Consider the following 7438-nt stretch of genomic DNA (forward strand, 5'->3'; position numbering starts at 1 on the left):
TCAGGCCTACCCTGAAAGCCCCAGGAAATTAAGACTCAAGGCAGGGGGGCTGGGAACTCCAACAGGTCCCATAATCCAAGAGGCACAGAGCCGCAGGGCTCACCCTGTTCCACCAGACAGGTTTGAGGCTCTGGCCTATCCAGGGTCAAGGGGCTCACCATCTCCCACCTTCTCCACTGAATTGAACCAAGCGACCCTGAAGTGTCCCCCCACAATGGTCTCAGTTCTGCCCTAGAAGCTCTGCTCCCACCCCAATCCCTCAGTCAGTCCTGTCCACGCCTAACACCATGCCCAACAACATGGGGGTGGGAGGTTGCCAGGAATGAGAGGAAAGGAAGAAGCACCACAGGGAAACTGAGTGGAGAGCACCTTGATTCTGGGGAGCCCCCCTCCCTAGGCTGCAGGTCAGTGACCATCACCCCACACAGCACAATCAGGGTGTGTCAGAGTCCCTGAGCATGTCCAGGGTTGCACAATGGTCTGTAGAGATGTCTAGGATAGAAGCTGCTCCAGAACCAGACTGTGCAGTGCCTTATCTCCAGGATCCTCAGCTACCATCCTGGACCACTTGCTGAGCTTACAGACACCATCAGGCAGCTCACAGTGCCAGGGAAGCAGTGGTCAGACCTGGCTGTGCCCTGCAGGGAACCCTAGGCAAGGCCTATAAAATATATACAAACCCAAGGCGGACCCACAGCTGCCCCTACACCTGAAGCACCTACCTGACACCCAGGGCTCAGCTGACTCAGCCGCTGGCCAGGTGTGCCACCTCAGCCCTCTCCCATCTATAAAACGAAGGGGTGGGGCTAGGGACCCCTGGATAGCTTGTTAAAAACCACATTCCTTGGGGCACCTAGCTAGCTCAGTCAGTAGAGCATGCAACTCTTAATCTCGGGGTTGCGAGTTTGAGCCCCACATTGGGTGTAGAGATTACTTAAAATATTATTTTTTTTTAAATCAGATTCCTAGTTCTCCCCCCTTCAGAAAAACTCACAGGGACCCACTAGACAGAACTCCTGGCCTGGAGGGAGGGGGAAGCAAGGAGCAGCGGGATTTGTGACCCAGAGTCCTCAAGAAGGAATGGGGCAACTAGCTGCCACCCTATGCTCTCCTCAAGACTGGTCCCCTCATCACTCTTAAACTGCCCACTTCCCCACAAGCGGAGCCTGCGGTCAGGGAAACAATACCTAAGGCATCCCCTCCTGCTGTTCCCAATGTCTCTGCCCCAAAGTCAGGCATGGAGCTGTGGGCCCAGCCCCTCCTAAACCCTGACCCTGTCCTCGGCCCAGCTAGCACCGGAGGTTCCAAGGAAGCAGATTGGAACCAGCTGGGCAACGCGTGAGAATGTGTCTGTGCTGGATGCTAGAGGGAGTCCTTAGGTTTTCCGGGGTCTCCACTCAGGGGAGACCAGGCTTTCACAGCCAAGCAGAACCCTGCCTGCCGGGCCCCAGGCAGGTCTCTGCAGGGGTGGGCGGGGACACAAAAGGCCTGGCCCTCAGCGGGCTGGCCCTACTCCATCCTAGCTGGCCTTGGGAGAGAGGAGGCGGCAGGCTGGGACCAAGGGAACAGGAGACCCTCCCGACTCTGGCTCTGGATTAAAGCAGCGCTGGAGGCGGGGTTGCTGGTGTGGGCGGGGAGGCGGGGGAGGGGAACCCCGCTCAAGCGGAGGCATTTCAAAAATTTGCTCCTTTTCCACTTAAACTCCTTCCCACTCCCCAAGCCTGTGCCTCCCAGAATGGCATTTCCGCTTTGTAATCAAGGCCCTAGGATCTGTGCCCCACTGTGATGGAAGGGGGTAATTCGAAGGGGAGAGAAATGCCCCCTCCCAGGCCTGCAGGTAGATGGGTAGGGGAGGGGTACCCACTGGGCAGGCTCTGGCTGGGGTGTATGGAGAAGCAGACCCTCAGTGCCAAGAAGCTCTGGCAGTGATAGAGCCCCCAGGACAGCCCCCATGCTGGCCCTGGACCTAGGGCTCTATGACCATGTGCTCACTTCATGCCCACAGCGATCCTACAAAACACGCTTCATGATTAGCCCCACTCTCCTGATGAAGAGGTTGAGACCCAGTTTACTGCCCCTTGCCCCATCCTATAGGCTCCCAGCCACAAAAGGATCAGAGCTGGTGGCCAGGGAAGGGAGGATGGGGCTGCTAGACAGGTGGGGCTCCAGGACAGGGCAGGAAGGGAATGAAGGAGCAGGGGCACTAGGGCTCAGAAAGCCAAAGAAGCTGTGGCACACAGAGACCCCAAAGGACAAGCAGCTGAGACACAAGCACCGCCCCAAACACAAATGAGTTCAGAACTGGGGCCCAGTACCACCACTCCAACACGGAGTGCAGGGCAACGTGAGGGCCATGAGGATGAGCCTGGAGAAGGCGGAGAAGGTGTTGCTGGCTGGAGGCAGCCTGGCATCTCCTGCCCGGCAGAGGACTCACAGCTCACAGGCTGGAAGGGGGATGTCACCAATCCTCCCCTGGGTCCCAGAGGAGCAGTCTCTAGGAAACATGGTGGGACGAGCACATGGGGACAATGGTTTCCCATCTGTCCATTAAAGTGTCCACTGGGGTGGGGGCTGCTGCTGATCCCAGACCCTAAATGGGGAGGAGAGCTCGGGACCCAGCTCCCACTCTCTGGGCTTTTTGGGTCTTCTTCAGGTCAGACCCGCCGCACAAAGAACTATTCTTGCTTTAGGGCCAACAGTGTCTGTTGCAGCGTTTGTAACAGCAAACAAAAGGGGGGTCCAACCGAGAGGCCCAACTGTAGGGGACTGGTTAGACAAGCATGGCCTCTCCATGGAATATTGTGCAGCTATTAAGGTGGCCATGTTCAAAGGCCAAAATCATGCAAGAAAATGCTTATGACGATGGGAAGTGAAAAGAGTAGGCTAAAATGGCTTGAGCAGTGTGATTGCAGGCTGCCCCTTTCCCAGCAGCACGAGAGGGTGGCTGGATGGGTCAGCTGATGGCCAGTTCTGGGAGCGGCAGCAGGAAAGGATTTCCTGAGGCCGGAGGTGAGTGCTGCCCGCCCTGGGGACAGGAAGAAATGATGTATCTGGAGGGCCACGGGGTGTTGACGCCATCCCTCTGGGCTGGCCGCTCAAAACCAGCCTGAGAGCTGAAGCCAGCCTGTGGATGGCCCAGGCAAGACGTGAGTCCAGCCGCATCCAGAACCACTGCCACACATAGGCTGGACGCCCCGCACACTGGCCGTCAGAACTCCATCCCCTAGAGGCCCAGAGAGGGGACGTGCTGTGCCCAGGTCACACCACCAGGAACTGAGCTATGACTGCAGCCTGCCCACCCAGTGAGCCAGGTGTGTCCCCACGGGAAAGCACTCCAGGTGACCCCCAATAGTGCAGAGCATGTCCTCTTAGGGTGATGCTGCAGCTGCCGGACATAAGGAGCTTTCCCATTTTCCCTTGCTCTCTGAGGATGGAGTGACCAGTGACCAACGGGGCAGTTCATTCATCCATGATGAGTCTGACTGTGGGAAGGTGGGCGGGCCCACCAGCCTGGAGCCAAATCTCAGCCTGCCATCCTCTTCTACCTCCCCGCAGGCTAGTGCCTGGAGACCTGGGTCCCCTGGGGCGGGGGGCACTGCCAGGTGCAGGGACACAGCCAGTGAGGGCAGAGGGCTGACTGGCCTCCCAGATCCACGCCTGGCTCCCAGCAATTGCAATGTTCCCCCCGCCCCCCAGCTCCCTCCCCTACCTGCTCTGGCTCTTTCAAGGACTGGGAACTGGAAGGAACTGAATACTCTTCTAATTCTTTTCTTGTTGCTTTTCTAATTGGAAAATTAAAGAGCAGCCGAGGCACCTTGAGGTGCCGGCTTCGGAGAGGAGCAGAGCCCCAGGCTGGCTCACAGCAGGCCCTAGGCTGGAGCTGGTGAACGTGGCTGGGCCCTGGAGCACTTCCCAGAGGCTCTCTGCCACACCCCAGGGCGCTGACTCCGGGTGGCCCCAGTCCCCTTTCTCCTCTGCACCCCTTCATACCCATCTCCCTCAGAGACTACCTCTCCCGACGGGATCCCCCTGGGTGCTGGCAGGTGGGTGGAGGCTTGGACCAACAACCAGGCCCCCATGTGTGTAAGGAGAAGGTTAGGGCCTAGGTGCACTTGCCCTCTCTGCTAGTGAACACCTCTCCCTGCATCCTCACCACCCACCCCCCCCCCCAACACTACCCAGGGGAGGAATGCAGAAGAAATGGGGGCAGGCGGAGAGAGGAGCAAGGTCCTGGCTGGGGGTGGGGGATGAAGACAAGTCCCTGTCCCCAGAGAAAAAGCTTAGCTGCTGGTGGCTGCCCAGCTCTGGCTGACAGCCTGGGCCGGCAGGGACAAGGGTGCGATCAAGAAGCCACCCCAGCTAGCCATCTGCTCGCGCCTCTCCCCATAGCAACCAGCCCCAGCCTAGCAGGGCAATTGGAGGGGGATGACTTCAAATACCATCTGCCACCCCCCCCAAGCCTCCTTCCGCAGGGACACAGGTGCTCACACCCACAGAGACCCAGGAGGGGCAGACAACGTGGCCCGGCCACTTGGCTGGGGTAGGTGGGCAGGGAGAGGCATGAGGGGCAGTGGAGTCACAGGAAGGGACCCTGGGGCCCTGGGGGCAGCAGGGTGAGAGCACAGGAAGGAGCTGCTGCCTCCCCCTCCTTGGACAGCCCTGTTGGGGCGTCCTACTCGCCCTGCTCCGGCCCACAGAGGAAGGCTCCAGGGGCCGCAGGACGCCCAGAGCCCGGTCCTCACTCAGCTGGAAGCCACAGGCACAAGGGCAGAGACTGTTAATGACTCCAGCTGGCGTCACCATACCTTTCGTAGCCTTGGCCGGTGCGCGTGCTCAGTGTAAGGACAGCAGCAGGCCCGCCCACCACCGGCCAGGAGACTGTGGCCGACAAAGGCACCCTGGTGTCAGCAGCACGCCCATGCACCTGCCAGTCACACAGCAGCCGCACCTGGCCTGGCACTGGGGGGCACTCCCTTGGGCACTCCACTAAGCCCTCCCAACTCTCCCAGCCCCTGCTCGGGGGCCCCGAGCTTCCCTGAGCCCCTGAACCACAAGAGGAACAAAACCTGCTCTGACACCCTCGGGCAAAACCTCCCTGCGAAGCCCTGTTGCCCCTATCTCTAGCAGCCGAGGCTGGGGGCTGGGGGCGCTGGCCGTGTGGGGAGGGGCCGGTTACAGGGTTTCTCACTACCCACATTACAGTGTGCCGGTCATTCCTTCAGCACCTATCACCACCAGGACACAGCTGCCATGAAACGGGGGGCGCGGCACAAACACAGACACGGACCGTCTGTGGGGAAGAGAGCTCGGGAGGAGAATGCAGCAGACCACAGGCGATGGCAGGGGCTAATTCATACGAGGTGCTGGGGTGGGGGGTCCTCTCTGAAGAGGTGGCATTTAAGCAGATGAGCGAATCTCCTACCAGGCTCATTATGTAGAAAAATAACGGTAAAGATTAGTAAAAATAGCAAAGGCTCGCCAACTCCCTCCGTGTGCAGTGCCCTGGATGCAGGGAATGGTTCTCACGCAACCTCCCCCCCTTCCTTGAGTGGGCAGGGGGTGTCCACCAGACTGGGCTCCCCAGAGTTAAAGCGGAGCAGCCCAGAGTATCTGCCCAGGGCGGTGTCTCGGGACAAAGAGTGAGCCCAGGAATCTGTCCAGACCTGAGAGGGTGCAGCGATGGGGGCAGCATACAGGTAAGGCTCCATACTCTCCTCCCTCCTGCTCTCTAGAGGTGTCTCCCTGCCAGGACCTCTGGAATGGACTGGATAAACACAGCTGACTGCAAAACCTAAGACACTTCACCTCTCGAGCAACCTAGAAAGAGGGAACACAAACCCCAGGTACCTGGGCAGGGCTGAATAGAAGGGTGTGTGGTCACACCACTTCCTGAACAAGATGTAACTCGGGGGAACCCAGGATCTGGAAGCGCAGACAACTCTTTGGGCATGCCTCAAGGCGCACGTGCTTGGATATTGGGTCTTTTTTTTTTTTAAGATTTTATTTATTTATTCATGAGAAATAGAAAGAGAGAGAGAGGCAGAGGCAGAGGGAGAAGCAGGCTCCCCGCGGAGCAGGGAGCCCGATGCTGGACTCGATCCCAGGACCCTGGGATCATGACCTGAGCCGAAGGCAGACGCTTAACCGACTGAGCCACCCAGGCGTCCCTGGATATCGGGTCTTATAAAATACTGAAATGGAGTATTATGCCAACAGTGCCAGGGTTCCAGTACCTAAAAATACACAGCGTACAAAACCAGAGACAGATATCCATCAGCAAGAGAAGGGCTAAGTACATAATTTCATATTCATAAATAGAACACTACTCAACATGGCAGAGAAAAAAGACCTCTTGATACACATTGCATGGATGAAAATCTCAAAACTGTTACGCTGAATGAAAGAAGCCAGGCCTCAAAGAGCACATCGCTATATGCTTCCGCTTACAGTAAGCTCAAGAACAGGGGCTGCATCACTGCAGCATCCGACTCTTGGTTTGGGTCTCAAGTCATGATGTCAGGATCATGAGGCCCAGCCCCGTTGGGCTCTGCTCAGCTAAGGGTCTGCTTGGGATTCTCTCTCCCTCTGCCCCTCCCCCAACATGCTCATGCTAGTGTGTTCTAAGATAAATAAACTAAGCCACAATGCAAGAAATCAGAATGCTGGCCACCTTACAGAGGGTTGGAGACAGGTGACTGCAAAAGGGACACTTTCAAACTTTCTGAGATGATGGAGATGTATCTTGATTTGATTGATGGTGACATGGGGTCTGCATTAGTCAAAACTCATCTAACATCTGTCCATTTCAGTAGATGTAAAATTCCTTAATAAAAAGAGTCTCTCGGGCGCCTGGGTGGCTCAGTTGGTTAAGCGACTGCCTTCGGCTCAGGTCATGATCCTGGAGTCCGGGATCGAGTCCCACGTCGGGCTCCCTGCTCAGCAGGGAGTCTGCTTCTCTCTCTGACCCTCCCCCCTCTCATGCTCTCTCTCTATCTCATTCTCTCTCTCAAATAAATAAATTCTTTAAAAAAAAAAAAAAGGAAAAAATAAAATAAAATAAAAAGAGTCTCACTGGTAAAAATAAAACAAAGCATAGAGGAAAAAAATACATGGAATTAAGAATACAAAAATAGGTATTGCAATCCTAAACCCACCGTGTTACCCTTTTTGCCCTGGCTGTCAGGGAGCTTAAAGTTATGTATGTCTACCTTCCCCATACATTACATAGTTCTGGATCTTTTGATGATCCCAGACTATTTGTGTCTTTCACTATAATCTGCTTCAAATCCTTCTTGGAACTTGGAGGAGTTTAAATAATAAATTTAGATGACTGAAAAGCCCCCTCAGCCTCTAATCTTCTTTAGAGAAGGGATTAATTTTAGAGCTGCAACTTGTGACCATCAATCTGGCCAGAGCAGGCATCCAACACCACCTCTAC

Source organism: Neomonachus schauinslandi, chromosome 16 (assembly GCF_002201575.2).
Source record: "Neomonachus schauinslandi chromosome 16, ASM220157v2, whole genome shotgun sequence".
Classification (NCBI taxonomy): Eukaryota; Metazoa; Chordata; class Mammalia; order Carnivora; family Phocidae; genus Neomonachus; species Neomonachus schauinslandi.